Consider the following 15,249-nt stretch of genomic DNA (forward strand, 5'->3'; position numbering starts at 1 on the left):
CTTTCTTTCTTTCTTTCTTTCTTTCTTTCTTTCTTTCTTTCTTTCTTTCTTTCCTTCTTTCTCTTTCTTCCTTCTTTCTTCTTTCCTTTCTTCCTTCCTTGCTTCCTTCCTCTCTCTTTCTCTCACCTTACTCCCCCCCCCCGCTCCGTCCCTCATTTACTTGGGTTTTGTGAGTACCACAGCTTGACTTCAGACTTTGATATTCTCATTTTGTCTCTTCCTCACTGGTGGTGTTCTACCACTTGGATAATAACTCTAGTTCAGATTTTACCCCTGCTGGTTAAGTGTAGATCCAGTCTCAGAGACTTTTCTTTTTCTTTTTTTGAGTTAACTTAGAAATCATATTTTTTGTTCTTAGTATATATTTTTATAGTAAAGATAATATAGAGCGGGGTTACAGTTACATAAACAAGGTAATGAGTCCATTTCCTATGGAGCATTGTTATACCGCCTTTATTTTTCCCCTACCATCCCTTTCTTCTTCACTTCCCCAGCCCTTCCTCCCCTATCCCCCCTCCGCAAAGTTGTAAAGTTCATTTTCAACATACTGTCTCGTACATCTCATTGTTAAAATGGGTCATCCTATATCTTATTTCAGCATTTTGATATTTCCTTTCCCCTCCCCAAATTAGAAAAATGTTTCTACAAGATGAAAGACACCGGAATCAAATATAGTGACAACAAAGGTTGTACTGTGAGAGAAGAACATAGGATCCTATTAAATGAATTTGCTAGACTGTTACCTTCTGTTTCTAGGTGCTCCTCTACACCCATTATCCTCAATTTAGGCCTTCTGATGTTGAATAGATCTATCATATTTCTTGGATTTGTCTTGAATAGTTGTCCATTCTTTCTTTATAATATCTAGGCTGTTTTCAATCCCAGAGATTCGATCTTTTACATAGACTAACCTACTCTCAAGACTTTCTTTTTTTTATTTCTTTTCCTTCTAATTGATCAGATTTGATGGTTTCAAATTCTTTGTTGGAGTTTTTTTAGGTCTTGTATGGACTTCTTTACTTCCTTAATTTGGTTTTCAGTGTTCATTTTAAAATCCCTTAGTTGGTTGGTTATGGTTTCATTGGACTCCCTTTCCTTCTGTTGGGCTTCATTCAGCATTCCCTTTGTGGCCTCCATGGATTCCTCCAGTTGTCTTTTTTTGGATTCCATGAATGCCTCCATTAATCTTTGTCTATTCTTATCCCACTCTCAATTTGTCTATTAGTCTTAGATTAGCCTCATCACATTTGTGATATTCCTGTATTAATCTTTGGTTAGCCTCATCACACTCACACATTTCCCTTTCATGCTCACAGTGAGACCTTTGCAGGCTTTCAAACATTTCATTCAGCATGTTTACTAGTAGTGTTTGTAGAGCATTTTGGGAACTCTCCTTTGGGTTATTCTTTGACTGCTCTGTTGCTTGATTGTCATGAATGAGAATTGAAATATGTGGACTTGCCATTTTTCTTGTCTTTCTGCTTTGTCTGCCCCTTTGGGTATGATAGCCAACCCAATTCTGAGCTAAAACACTATTTTAACACAAGCATCAACCAGAGCCCTGTAATTGCACAGATTGTTTATCCAGTCAAAATGGATACAGATACAATCTAGTTCAACAACAAACAGCTAGGAATCAATGGACTAAGAGAAATCAAGGAATGGGTCAGCAGACTAAAAATTAATAGGCTTATGGAGTACTGTTAGGAGAAAATAAGATTGGAGAAACATAGGGAGGGAAAGTGAGAAAACAATTCAGAAAAATGGCAGGATAGAAGGAAAGAAGAAGAGAGATAAAGAAAAATGAAAAGTAAAAAATTTAAAATGAGACACTTAAAAATTATATAAGTATAAAAAAATAATTCTACAGTGAATGGAGTTAAGCATGGGAGTTGGTGAGTTGAGTAATCCATATCTGAATTAAGTATGCACACAATGAAAGATAAGGTCTAATAATTGAAGACAGTTATATATCTGGGGATGAACAGAATAGCAGTTAAGTAAGGCAAAAAGAAAAAAAATTTAAAAAGCACCAAAAGGGAAAAGAATAGAAAGAGAATATTTAAAAAAAGGAACAATAACAACAGCCACAAAAAACTAAAATAAAAATGAAAAAATAGACAATAGTATTAAAAATTAGGTAGATAAAGGTTCTTTTTTGGAGGGTGGGAGGGGTCGGGGATTGGCAGGGGCAGATCTTGTGTCTTCCCTTTGTCCATAACCAGTCTCTTGGTGGTAGAGTTCCTGGTATGCTTGTGGTGTTTGGTTGACCTGTGGCTTGGTTGGTTTCTTTTCTTTTTTTTAATTAAGTTTTTAATTGTGAAAATACTGTACAGAGGGGTTACAGTTACATGAGCAAGGTAATGAGTACATTTCTTATTCAGCATTTGTTGCCTCCTCCTTTGTTTTTCCCCTACCATCCCTTCCCTCCCACCTCCTCAGCTACCCGCACCCCTCCCCTCCTGCCTAAATTGTAAAGTTCGTTTTTCGACATAGCGTCTTATACATCATTGTCACAATGCATCAATTTGTATCCCTATTTAAACAATTTGTTTTTCCCTTCCCCTCTCCAAATTATATCAACATCAAATACAGTAAAAACAGGGGTTAAACCATGGGGGAGGGGCATACAAAGCAAAAAAAAATATCACATGGTATCTTATAAATATGTTTGAAACAATAACAAGGAAGAAAAAACCACTTGTGTCCCTATCTTGTTAGGAAATGGAAAGACTTGGAAAACATTATATTAAGTGAAGTTAGCCAGGCCTAAAGAAACATAGGTCCCATGGTTTCCCTTATTTGCAATAACTAGTATATGTCTGGGACAAGCAGAAAAGGTCAGATAAGATGATGTTAAGCGAAATCGTTGGTTTCTTAAATCAATTTGTTTGAGCAAGCTGAAGGAAGCTCTACCTTACCTGAGAGTTTATGTCCCTCCTCCCAGGCTGGTTCTGTGGGAGGGCGATCTAACTTTGAGTATCACAAAAGAGCAATGTAACTGTTTCCTCTAGCTTGGAGTTGCTGTGATGGCTGTTAGGTTGTAGGTAGGGCTGTGATCTGTCAGCAATGAGAGACTCAATCAGCCCAGCCTGGAGCCAATCTCAGGATTTATGTGTAACAAGTTTCCTATTGCTCTGGGTCTGGAGTTGCTTCTTGTGCAGCAGCTGGGTAGGGTAGACTCTGGCTCTGTTTACCCACTAGGGAGAGTCTGCCCTGCCCTGTGGAGATGCCTCTGCTTGGGAGGGGCAGTTCTCCCGAGGGGTGGAGCTGTGCCCTGCTGCAATTTCTAAAGTGTATGATGTGCTAGTTTAGATAATATATAAGATTAACTGGTTTTATATGACAAAACATATTGAAACAAGGTAATTTGCTTTCTCTATATGATACAAATGTTATGTCCTATTTCAGAGACAAGATTGTCTAAAAATCAAATTTAATCATGTCTTAGTTCAAATGAAACCTAAAATTTTAAGCCACGCACATGACATTTGAAAATTCCATACTAGTAAATAGGTTGTTACCCATTCTCCAAGTAAAAATGCAGAAGGAAGACTCTCTCTACCAGGCAGATTTTTGTCATGCCAGTTGATCCCTCTCTTAAATGAACACTTTACTGACTGTCAATTCTATATCTAACACTCCTTGGCTATATGGATTTATGTAAATCCATCAAGTGACTCTCACATTACATTTCGTAAATATAATTAGTCAATTACTTTTTCATTTTTCTATTATACACTAAACATTTCATCTTTACTAGGACAAGTTTTCAGTTTTGGAGATACTGAGAATATTCACATCCCAGATTTCTTATCATCAAACAAGATAAAATCAGGACTTGGTTATAGGAGTCCAAACCATTTTTACCTTCGATAAGACCATGGACAGATTATATTTAATCAGAAGAACAAAAGAGATACTTAATTCAAAACCAACTCCTTATGTCTGGCTAGAGAAGCATTTCTGAGGTTCTAATATTCTAAGGCAGAAAGAAATGGAAATGTATGTCAAAATGTTGGAACTTTGGAACTACTTGATTGAAACAAATAACCTTCTGATTGTTTCTTTTAAAAAAATTTTACATGTGTCATTTTAATTAGAATACATAGGCAATATGGTACTATGAGATAATAAAAAGAGACAGGTTACAAAACAGTTTATACTAATAATGGACAGATAGACTATCTGCAAAGGAAAGGAAAAATTCTTGTTACATAATATTTAATAACTATGCTGGACATACGGCAGAGTCTCTGTCATTCCACTGCCATAGACTTTAATCTCGCTGAAAAGTAGGAAACAAAGCATCGTACCGATCAGGAAACTCAGAGTGTGAGTACTGACTGATAACAAGTCACGAGAAGAGAGGAACCAGCTAACAAAATTAACAAACTATGCTTAGAGGCACATTTTAACCTCAGAAGTTAACTTCAGAAGTGTATATGTGAATATGTCAGGCTCAGTATTGTGTTTCTATATTTATTTCAACAATAACAGGTCACCAAAAATAAATTTAAGAAATGATGGGAATATTTCATATTGTAAGTGTTAACATAAAAAAGCTTTATTCCAGCTCAATGGTGGTAACTTCAGGTGATTAAATTAAACTATCCTTTTGGGCAAGTTGTGATTCCCAACCACCTTAAGAACACCTGCCAGGTACCACATGTGTCCTTCTGAATTTTTCTTGCCTCATTTTCCCAGTAGCCAATTATTACCCGCTTTCTGAATCTTCACTAACTATAGATTTGCTTCTTAATGTTTATGTATATATGGACATATATGTGTATGTATAAATATATATACAATTCATATATATGAACATATGTATATATGCATATATGTGTGCATTCATATATATATAATTCATAGATATGAACATATATATGTATATATATGTGTTTATATCTATCTATATATGTATGTATTTGTCTCTTGTAGGTATAGTTTTCCTAGTCCTAGACAGTCACTTTACAATCATCTTAAGGAAAAACACCAAGACTAATCAATAATGTTTTCATGAAAAGGGATTGAAACTACCCACAAGGAACAGCTTTTTGCTTTTCAAGACAAGACAACCCCACAGTACACAATGACTTGTAATAAAAGTCATACCCTGGACCAGGAGATTTCAAGAGATGAAAGAAATAACTCTTTTTCAAAGATCCTGTAGAATTAGAACTCAGATAATGATCAAGCAGTCAACACCTGGACTATTCACTAATATACAATTTTATGCCTCTGCCCCAATACTAACATTCATGTCTACCCTCCGAAGATGGGAAAAAAAACTGTACTGCTGTCTTCCCATGGTTTGCTTATGTCAAATAATCTCCTTTCTCTTCACATAGACATAAGTCACTGAACCTTTTTTTTTTTATAGATTTTCCTATTCCTTTCACTACTTTCACATCTTTCCTGAATTCCCTTCCATTACAGATTGAAGTATATCAGCTGAGCTGAGCATCTGTTTAACATGTAAAGTTTTAATTCACTGATTATATAACATATATGTATATGTATATACCATGATATCATACACATGGAAGATAGTGTATCTGTTTCTCTTTCCTGACTTGCTTCCCATCTCATCCTAGTAAAAGCATAGTAGGTCAAGAAGAAGCTTTGTCTTCCTATCCTCCTGCTGTGTAGGAGTCCCTGGTAGATGTGTTGATAAACTAACATCTCCAGTGTTTAGAGAAAAAAGTCCATTCCATTTATACTCTGATATAGTAGATTTTGTTTTGTTTTGTTGTAAACTTCCCACCATTCTCCTCTGAAGAAAGTTGTGTTTCTAGGGCATTGTCCAGTTTCTCTCCTCTTTCTGTTTTGTTTGAAGCTAAGAAACTAGAAGATAGGGAAGAAAATGTTTGCACTGTGAAGTCACAAATTTCTAAATTAAAATTTTCTTTTGTCTATTTGCTTACTTAAAGTATATGAATGCTAGAAGATAAAAAATACTTTAAGGTTTCTATGCTACAATTTGACAGGAAAACTTTCATTCTAATATCAGAGTAGGTTATACTAAATGATGCATAAAACCCAAGTTTCAGTTAATAGTCTTAATTGTACTTTACACAGCATTCAAATTTTCTTTGCTTTTATCTTACAATCATTGAATATTCTATCTTTATGGTGTAAGAATTTTCTTATACATTCTATTACTTTAATTCTGGGCCTTAATCCAGCAGGAATAAGACTTATACTCAGTGGAAAGAATAGTACAGAAAAATCACATAAAAGATTTCAAATTGTCATGTGTGCTACTCAGAGTGAAGTACTTCTAAAATATGAACTAGCAGTTTTTTGAGAGCAGTGGAGGCTTAAAGATCTTTTCCCAGACTTCCTAAAAGGCTGAGTCATTTTCCTCATTTTTATTGTCTTGTTCTATTTTTAATATCTGAAATGATTGCAATTCTTTGCTTACTCATCATGAATCTTCTTTTTATGCAGTGTAAGCCCTCTGAGAAGAATGTTTCTTCTAGTCACTGTGAAATTTCTCTCATTTAGATCTGACAAATTATAGATGCTCATTAAATATTTGTAGAATGAATGAATGGATTTTAGCACATTGTTCTTCAGAGAACATACTTGAGTGATTTCCCTGAGTATGATCTTGATAGTACAAATACATCTTTCAAATAGTAAAATCATTTGCCTCATGCATTTTTCCAATAAATCCCCCACAAAAACATAATTAATAACCAGAAATGTCTAAGCAGTATGTTCAGAGAAAGATTGTTTTGAAATGTCATTAACATCAGAAAGGCAATCTATTTAGAATAGGACAGGAGGGAATTCAAATGGACTTAAAAAGATACTAGTTAGAGCACCGGTTTAACAATGTCCAGTAATAAGAACATCACTCATGAAAATAATTTTAAAAATACTTTTACCTATAAAACATAGACCCATGAAAGAATAAATGATTCCTTTCTCTGGCTATGATTTGTTGCCGTCACTGGGATATATAACAGCAATTGGAAAACAAAGAAAGGAAAGTATTTTGAAAAGACTTCATTATTACATATATCTTTAATTCTCAAAGGTTAATGTGCTTATGAAATAAATGGTATTTTAGATTGTAGGTTCTCACACATTAAGTCTTAGAAGTATGAATGAGATCTGAGCATCCACATGATAATAAGCTCCCTGACGTGATAACCTTAAACTACACTTTGTATAGCATGGAACCAATCTAGAGAAAACATTAGACCCTTTTAACAGAGTTATAGTTATAGTACATCTTTGTACATGGGCACCTTCACTTTGTTAAAAATCTCATGAGCTCAAATCAAGAGCTTCTTCCATGAACACAAGTTGGTGGCCGGATCTCTAACCAATAGTGCATCAACTGAAGGTGAAAATAGGAGTCTCAGGAAGAGTGCAAATTCTGTTCTGGCTGAGTGATCAGCATGGTAAAATAAAAACCGGCAAGAGACTGAATTTTGGACTTGAAGTTCTGCTGAATGTCCTCTGACTAAGGGAAGACCTTTATAATTTCAACACATCTATCTAGGAAAGGTGAAGCATTTCTGGGGAAATTGGTAAGAACATTTGTAACCACCTGACGATATGGCTCAGGGTTACAGATTTGTCTTATGACAATTTTGGGGGTCTACCAATAAGAAATTATGTTTTAACATATTTGAAAGTTTCAGGTATACAAATGTTCAAAATGGATTACTAATAATAAAAAAATTGAAAATTCATTGCGGTGAAATAATTAAATATTTAAAAGGAAGTATATAATATAGTCTCTATTTGGACTTATTATCTAGCAAGACAAGGTTCAGATTAACCATTTCATCCACATTTTCCATATAAATATTTGCCTGATATGAAATAAACTAGTTTGTTTTTATGTAACAGATGTTCCTCAACACCAGCAGAAATTAAGGTATCATTCCAATACACACATCAACTTCAGAACCATCTGATGTGAAAGAAACTGTACCTTTAAAAAAATTTCATTCAAAACTTTATTGCAAATATGAAATCCATACAGATAGTAAATTCTAAGTCCAGGTACTTTTGTTTTGTAATTAAATTAGAATATTTTTGCAATTAAAATATTTTATCATGTTTATCATTATGATATATTTTCATACGTTTATTACGTATGATATATTTTCAAATAATATACATTGTGGTATTGTTAAATTGAGCTAACTGACATATATATTTATGCACTGTAAGATGAATGAAGTATATTGAATCAACATACTTGTTACAAGAAGTATTGCAGCAATTGGGCCATTGCTTTCAAGAAAAGGAAGAGAAAAAGTTTGGGGAAGAAGTTTAAAGTAGATTAAAAAATAATTACTGAAAAGAACTCTTGAGTAGACTGTGGTTTATCTGGTAAATAGGTTATGAGGAAAAGTTTTATCTAGAAAACAGTTTTACAACCTTCCAGAAATAATTTAGCCCTTCACCTATGGGAAAGCTTCCTTGGAAAAAAGAAGGATAAAAGATTAAGGTTTTATTAGCTAGTGAAGTGTAACTGACAACAACCAAAAATGACTTTTTATTGAGGTTTTACTATAAACTAAGTATTTGAAATGGTTTCCTTGCCAAGTCCTTTCAGTTAATCCTCACAGCACCCTGAAAAGTATACATCACATAGATGGCTCTTTATCCTCTGCCTGGTTCTTGAGTTAGATATTGCAATACTGTCTGTTGGATATTGCAAAAAAAAACCTCAATAAAATTTTACACATGTATATAATTATGAATAAACATATACACACGTAATTATTATCACATCACATATAATTTTGTCACTATGTATATAATAATACTTGGGTACTTAACAAGGTGAGTGAACAAGAAAAATTTTGTTTTCTGAAATTACACAGGACCTATAGGGGTAGGAAACACAATGCAACAGTGATACTCATAAGACACTATGTTGGAAATAAACTTTACAACTTGGGGGGTGTGGGGGGAGTGTGGGAGAGAAGTGGGAGAAAATGAGGGAGGAGGTAACAATGTTGAACAAAAAATGTACGCATTTCCTTACTTATGTTACTGTGATCTCTTTGTATAATGCCTTTACAATAAAATAAAATTTTAAAAAGTCAAATTAAAAGAGTAATAGAAAAATTTAATTTATTCTTCTTGATTATAATTCACAAGCTTCAATGTTACTGTAAATATTCACATATACCTTCCACACTGCCCAGGACAATGTCTTGGCAAGATAAAATCAGTGACTTTTGGCACTGGATGAAGTTAACATTTTAAGTCTTCATTGAGTCATGCTTCACCAGCCTCCTTTGGGAAAAAAAGTGCAGTATTATAAAAATAATATATTTCTACTTCCTCAATGTAAGCAGTGCGTGCACACACACACACACACACACACACACACACACACACACACACACACACATATGTCAGATAAGTACTACCAATGCTTATGAAACCACATTATTGGAAATAAAACAAACAATTGCATATTTAATCTTAATATGCCAACAACTTGATTGTTAGAAAATTACAAACACTCAAAAACTGGGAAAAATGAGAGGTGATGAATGGCTGAGAATTGATAATCACTATTCAAAATTAAGACAGAGGTTTGGTTTAAGACCAAGTGGCAACAGCCCCTCCCAGAGGCAATGTCAAAATGTGGAGAAGAATCCTTGCTACCATTTCATGTGCATTTGAACTCAACTCAGCAATGCACTGGCAGCTGGAACAAGGGAGACAGTCCAGGTATAATGTGACCAATTTGAATTTCAGATATATCTGTAGGAAGAAAAGACAGCAGGAGAAAATCCAGTGTGTCTGTCTGTGTGTAAAAGTAACAAATGGAAATTTATCAGATGTGGTATGTAAGGGACCATTTGAGTTTCTAAAAGGCTCCATTATCACTGAAGCAAAAAATTAGGTCGACAGAGCAAGCGGTTTGCTTCACCCAATAAAATAGCATTCCTTCACGTTGATAGATTTCCCCATCGCGCCCAGTTGTACCCATTTCAGGGTCATTCCACAAAAGAGACGCTCAGTCTAGTTACCGTGATGTAAAGTGCATTGCTAGGAAAATGTCATTCCTTATATTCACGCATGACTTCAGCAAAGACCTGGAACCATTTGATAGATCAACTGAAACCAAAAATGCGTGTGGTTTACAAGTATAGAGTGATTCACATAAAATCCTGAATTTGTAAGCTTTAAGGAAAATGTGTGAAAAATAAAAACCGGTAACTCCTCTCTATGCTCTCTCACATGTGTTGTCAAATCAATTCTGTTTTCCAGGCTAAAGAAATAGTTGAGAAATGTTGCTAAGATATCTATTCACTTTTGCAGGATAGATTTACCTGTTCTAGACAAGAAACCAGACGCTGGAACAAAACTGGAGTTTTAGAGCCAAGTGGGTAAGGAAATAGACTCTATGCAGATTAGTCAAATTCCATGTAACCATAATTTACATTCTGAATTTCAAGCGATTAAGAACTCTCTTCTTTCTCCTTTTGCATTGTGATTCTGATTTTCGCCACTGTAATTTTATTCTTTTATTTGTTTATGTACTTGCCAGTACATGGTTTGAACTCCAAGCTTTGTACTAGTGTTCTATCACTTGAGCCACACCTCTTGCTGGAGTTTTTGGTGGTTTTGTTTGGAGATGGAGTCTTTCAGACAATTCCTCCCAAGCTTACTTCAAATCACAATTCTCTAGGCTTCTGCTTCCTAAGTAAAGATCACAGGCAGCTGCACTGGTACTTGGCTATAAATTTAATCTTTAAGAATGAAAATAATCATGAACTGAATATATATGCCCAAAATACATCCTTATGAGAAGATTCAGAAAATATCACCAGCAGTTTCAGAGCTATAATGATTCAATTTACACTTATGCACACACACTAAATTGACAGGTAGATAGAAGAAATACCTTTGTCTATATAAATATCTTTATATATGAATTGATGACAGACTGAGTAAATACAGCATATTGAATCAGTGCTTTGTATGTCATCATTCAGTGGATATTAGAAAAGATCAACACTTGAATTTTTAGATCAACCATTAATTACCTAATAAAAGCTTCTTGTTAGTAAGAAGTCAATGACAGTTTTAGTGGGGGTGGTGGCAAAGATAAATATATTGACAAAAAGCAATTCAGTGAGTAAGAAGTAGATAAATTATATTTAAATCAATTGTTCAAGAATTTTGGCAACTAAATGAGACTGGATACTGTTTTGATAACCTGGGGACAAAAATATACATCTCAGTAACTGGCTAAAATTTGAATTTCTACCTGACTCTGAGACTATGTATACATCTATCTAACCCATGATACAGATACCTTACTTGAAATTATAGTCACATATTAGCAGCCTCATATTTCACCATATGTCAAATTTTGTTACGTAGAAAGTGATTATACCTGGTTCTTCTGTAAAAATCAACTTGAAAATGTTGATAGAAAAGTACAGAAGCTGTCAAAACTGGAAGAATAAGAAAGTGAATTGAAAGAATCTTCCTAGGTTAAAAAATTGAAGATGATATATTTTTCCTAAATTTAGAAATACATGCAACTATTAGTAGATAAATCATAGAAACATGAATTCTTCTTTTGAGTAGAGGGTCAGAAGGAATATTTGAGCAAGAGTTGGCTATAAGAAAGGGAAATACTTTGAAAATTCTAAGCACAGTAATGATATTATGGAAGTCTTGTAGCTTTCTTACTGGAAGGAAGAAACTTCTATACTTCCTATATGATTGAGTCCAAAAAATGTTAATTAAGCATTGTTACCTGAATTTATTGCTTGGGGGAAAAATAGATGCTATGGAGAAAAAAAATTAAACATGGCTAGTAAACAGGCTATGGGAAATACAGCAGGATATATGCATTTTACCTCTGATTTCCTCTATTTATCTATATATTCCATAGGCAGAAAATTAAAAAAAATCCACAGGAAGACAGATCCCTTTATGTAGAGGGAAGGGTGGTTTTTTGTCTGTTTGTTAGAATTAACAGGGCAATAGAATGGTTACCAAAAAAGGAAGCATCACAACCCAGCATGACAAAAAGACCAGATGTAAAATCTTCCTCACAAAATAGCAGAGAGGTGCATGAAGAAATCTTCAATGTCCTGTGAGATAAAGAAAAGGGTGGCTAAGACATGGCCTTGAACATGAGATCAAGCAAAACTGGAAGAAAAGCATGCTCCTTAACCTCAAATGTGGCAAAGAGCAGGGCAAGGAGATATTTTCATAAGCCCTTACAATTGCATCTACAATGAGCTCCACTCATAATCACAAGTCAAGGCCAAGAGAAAAGGTGAGGCATTAAAAATTCTCAGAACGTACTCAGTCTTCTAGAACCAAGACTATACTTGTCAGTGCTCAGAGCAGAAAAAGCACAAGAATAGATACAAATAATCTGTGTGTAGCTTCTATGTCATTACATGTTTTTTACAGCTGTATATAAAAGGTGAAATAAAATTTGAAACTTTCCAGTGTCAAGTACTTTAAAAAAAACTAGAAATTAGCTAGAAATAATATTTGATGAAATATATGATAATGTAAACATGAGGCAAGAAAATTCATCTTAATGAAGATAGAAATTTAACAATTAAAATATCAAAAATGTTGAAACATCGGCAAAACAGCTGACTCAAAGAGGTGCCTGGGGAACTGCTTTCCACACAAAAAAGGACCAAAACCAAAGAAAAACGATAGGCATTTCACTCAGGTACCTGAGGCCGAGTGCTGGACTGCAGTGGGAGTAGAATAGAGATAATGATGCACAAACACTAGCCACAACCCTACAAAACCAGAACTAAGCCAGCAGCATCTACCATCGTGTTTCTCCAATGGAGCTCAACCTTTACTTGAGGAGGAATTCCCACAGTGACTAAGAAGGTCAGCTCACTCCCCACTAAGCCATGTGCACTGAAGTTATTTCTGGTAGAGAAGCTTAAGCAGCCCTCCCAAGGAGGCCTTGAGCTCAGTTTGGGAAATTGCTAAGGAAGGCATCACAGAAACATGAATTCTTCTACTGAGTAGAGGGTCAGAAGGAATATTTGAGCAAGAGTTGGCTATAAGAAAGGGAAATACTTTGAAATTCTAAGCTCAGTAATGATATTATGGAAGTCGTGTAGCTTTCTTACTGGAATTAAGAAACTTCTATACTTCTAGAAACTTCTAAGAAACTTCTATACTTCTAGACTAGATAGCAGCTGAGGAAAATGTACAGCCTGGGTGATGTCCTCTAACTAGGCTCCTAATGTATCCAACTATACGGAAACCTCAGTCACCTAAAATCCCCGATAAGTGGCTGGCTTGTCTTTAAGAACCAACTACATGGCGATACTTGTATTCAGAAGTGACCCCCGGTAGCTGCCTGGCTATCCATCCAGTTTCCTGCTAGCCTTCCATACTTGGTTTCTGCCCAGAGATCTCTTACTGTCAGGTGATGTTGGACAGGACTGCGATGCTTTCCTTCTTGTCTTCTTTCTCCTCCTGCTGCCTTCTGAGACTATCCGTACACTGTTCAGAGCTTGTGTGTATTTTTAGGTAGACGGATTTGGCTGAGTTGAATATGACTGGTGGTCTTTGACTTTTTTGATTTTTGGTTTTTGTTTTTGCTCTTCCTAGGGCTTGAACACAGAGATATTGTTCATGAGCTTTTTGGGTTTAAGGCTAATGGGCTGTAATTTGAGTCACAGCTCCACTTTCAGTTTCTTTTTTGTTCTTGTTGTTGTTGGCTAATTGACGGTGAGTCTCATGGACGTTTCTGCTTTGGCTAGTTTTGAACCTAGATTCTCATATCTCAGCCTCCTGAATAACTAGGATTACAGGCGGATGTCACTGGCACCAAATTTGGGTATTGACCATTTTTATAGCTGGATATTTATATCATTCTCTACTTTTGGTAACTTCTCCATTATAAACTTTTAACATAAGCATTCTAACATATTATTATTTCACAGTCCTCTTGAACCACTAAAACCTCCATACTGTACAAAATTCTTGTGTGCTCTCCTCATTCTACTTCATTCATTCTCTTTCTCTCCCTTTCTCTCTCCTTCTCTCCTCTCTATCTCCTTCTCCCTCCTTCTCTCTCTCTTCTGAACATAAAATTTTAAATCCAAAGTAAAAAGTGCTTGCCTAGCATGCTTTAGTACTTGGAGTCCATCTTCAGTAACACAATTAGGGTAATTAACAAACAAACAAAGCCAGGCACATTCCTTTAATTCTTAGCATATCAGGAGGCTGAGATCAAAAGGATTATGATTTGCAGCCAACTGGAGCAGAAAAGTCCACAAGACTTTTGCTATAACATAAGTTATTTTGGAGAGGAAAAAAGAGACTGGTGTTATGACTGAAGTGGTCAAGCTCCAGCTGGTCAAACAGAAGTACTTGAGTTTAAACCACTGTATGTACAACAAATGAATTTTAAAGAGACTTTTAGTAGCCTTTCAGTTTAAACTGATTTAAAACAGATACAGGAAACCAACCCTTCCATTTCCCATAATTTGAATAAAATTTTATTACCAAGATCCAGAACATTCTTGACTTTACTCATAATCAATCACTTTCACCAGTTTTCTAAGCACAATATTCATACAAATTTGGTTACCTTCAGCATATATTGTTTTTCCTTGACTTAGGATTTAAATTTGTCTCATGGATAGCTTTAGAGCTTGACTTCTTTTAAATGCCTTAATGTGTTGCATTCTATATTAATCTGTCAATTATTTTTCAGTTTGTTTTGGAATCATTGTGTCTAAAAGTTTACATATATACTGAATTAGCTTTTTCCAAAGAAATTTTTTATTCTTTTTTTTTTTTTTTTTTTTGGTCGGTCATGGGGCTTGAACTCTGGGCCTGGGCGCTGTCCCTCAGCTCTTCAGCTTAAGGCAAGCACTCTACCACTTGAGCTACAGCGCCACTTCCTGTTTTCTGGTGGTTTATTAGAGATAGGAGTCTCATGGTCTCTCCTGCCCAGGCTGGCTTTGAACCGTGATCCTCAGATCTCAGCCTCCTGAGTAGCTAGGATTACAGGCGTGAGCCACTTATTGTGAAAATACTGTACAGAGGGATAACAATTACATGGGCAAGATCATGAGTATATTTCTTATCAAGCATTGTTGCTTCCTCCTTCGTTTCTCCTTCCCATCCCTTCCCATCCCCCCATTCCCCCAAAGTTGTAAAGTTCATTTTTCGACATAACGACTTATACATCTCATTGTTGAAATGGGTCCACCTGTATCCCTATTTAAATGATTT

Source organism: Dipodomys ordii, unplaced genomic scaffold, assembly GCF_000151885.1.
Source record: "Dipodomys ordii isolate 6190 unplaced genomic scaffold, Dord_2.0 Scaffold37, whole genome shotgun sequence".
Classification (NCBI taxonomy): domain Eukaryota; kingdom Metazoa; phylum Chordata; class Mammalia; order Rodentia; family Heteromyidae; genus Dipodomys; species Dipodomys ordii.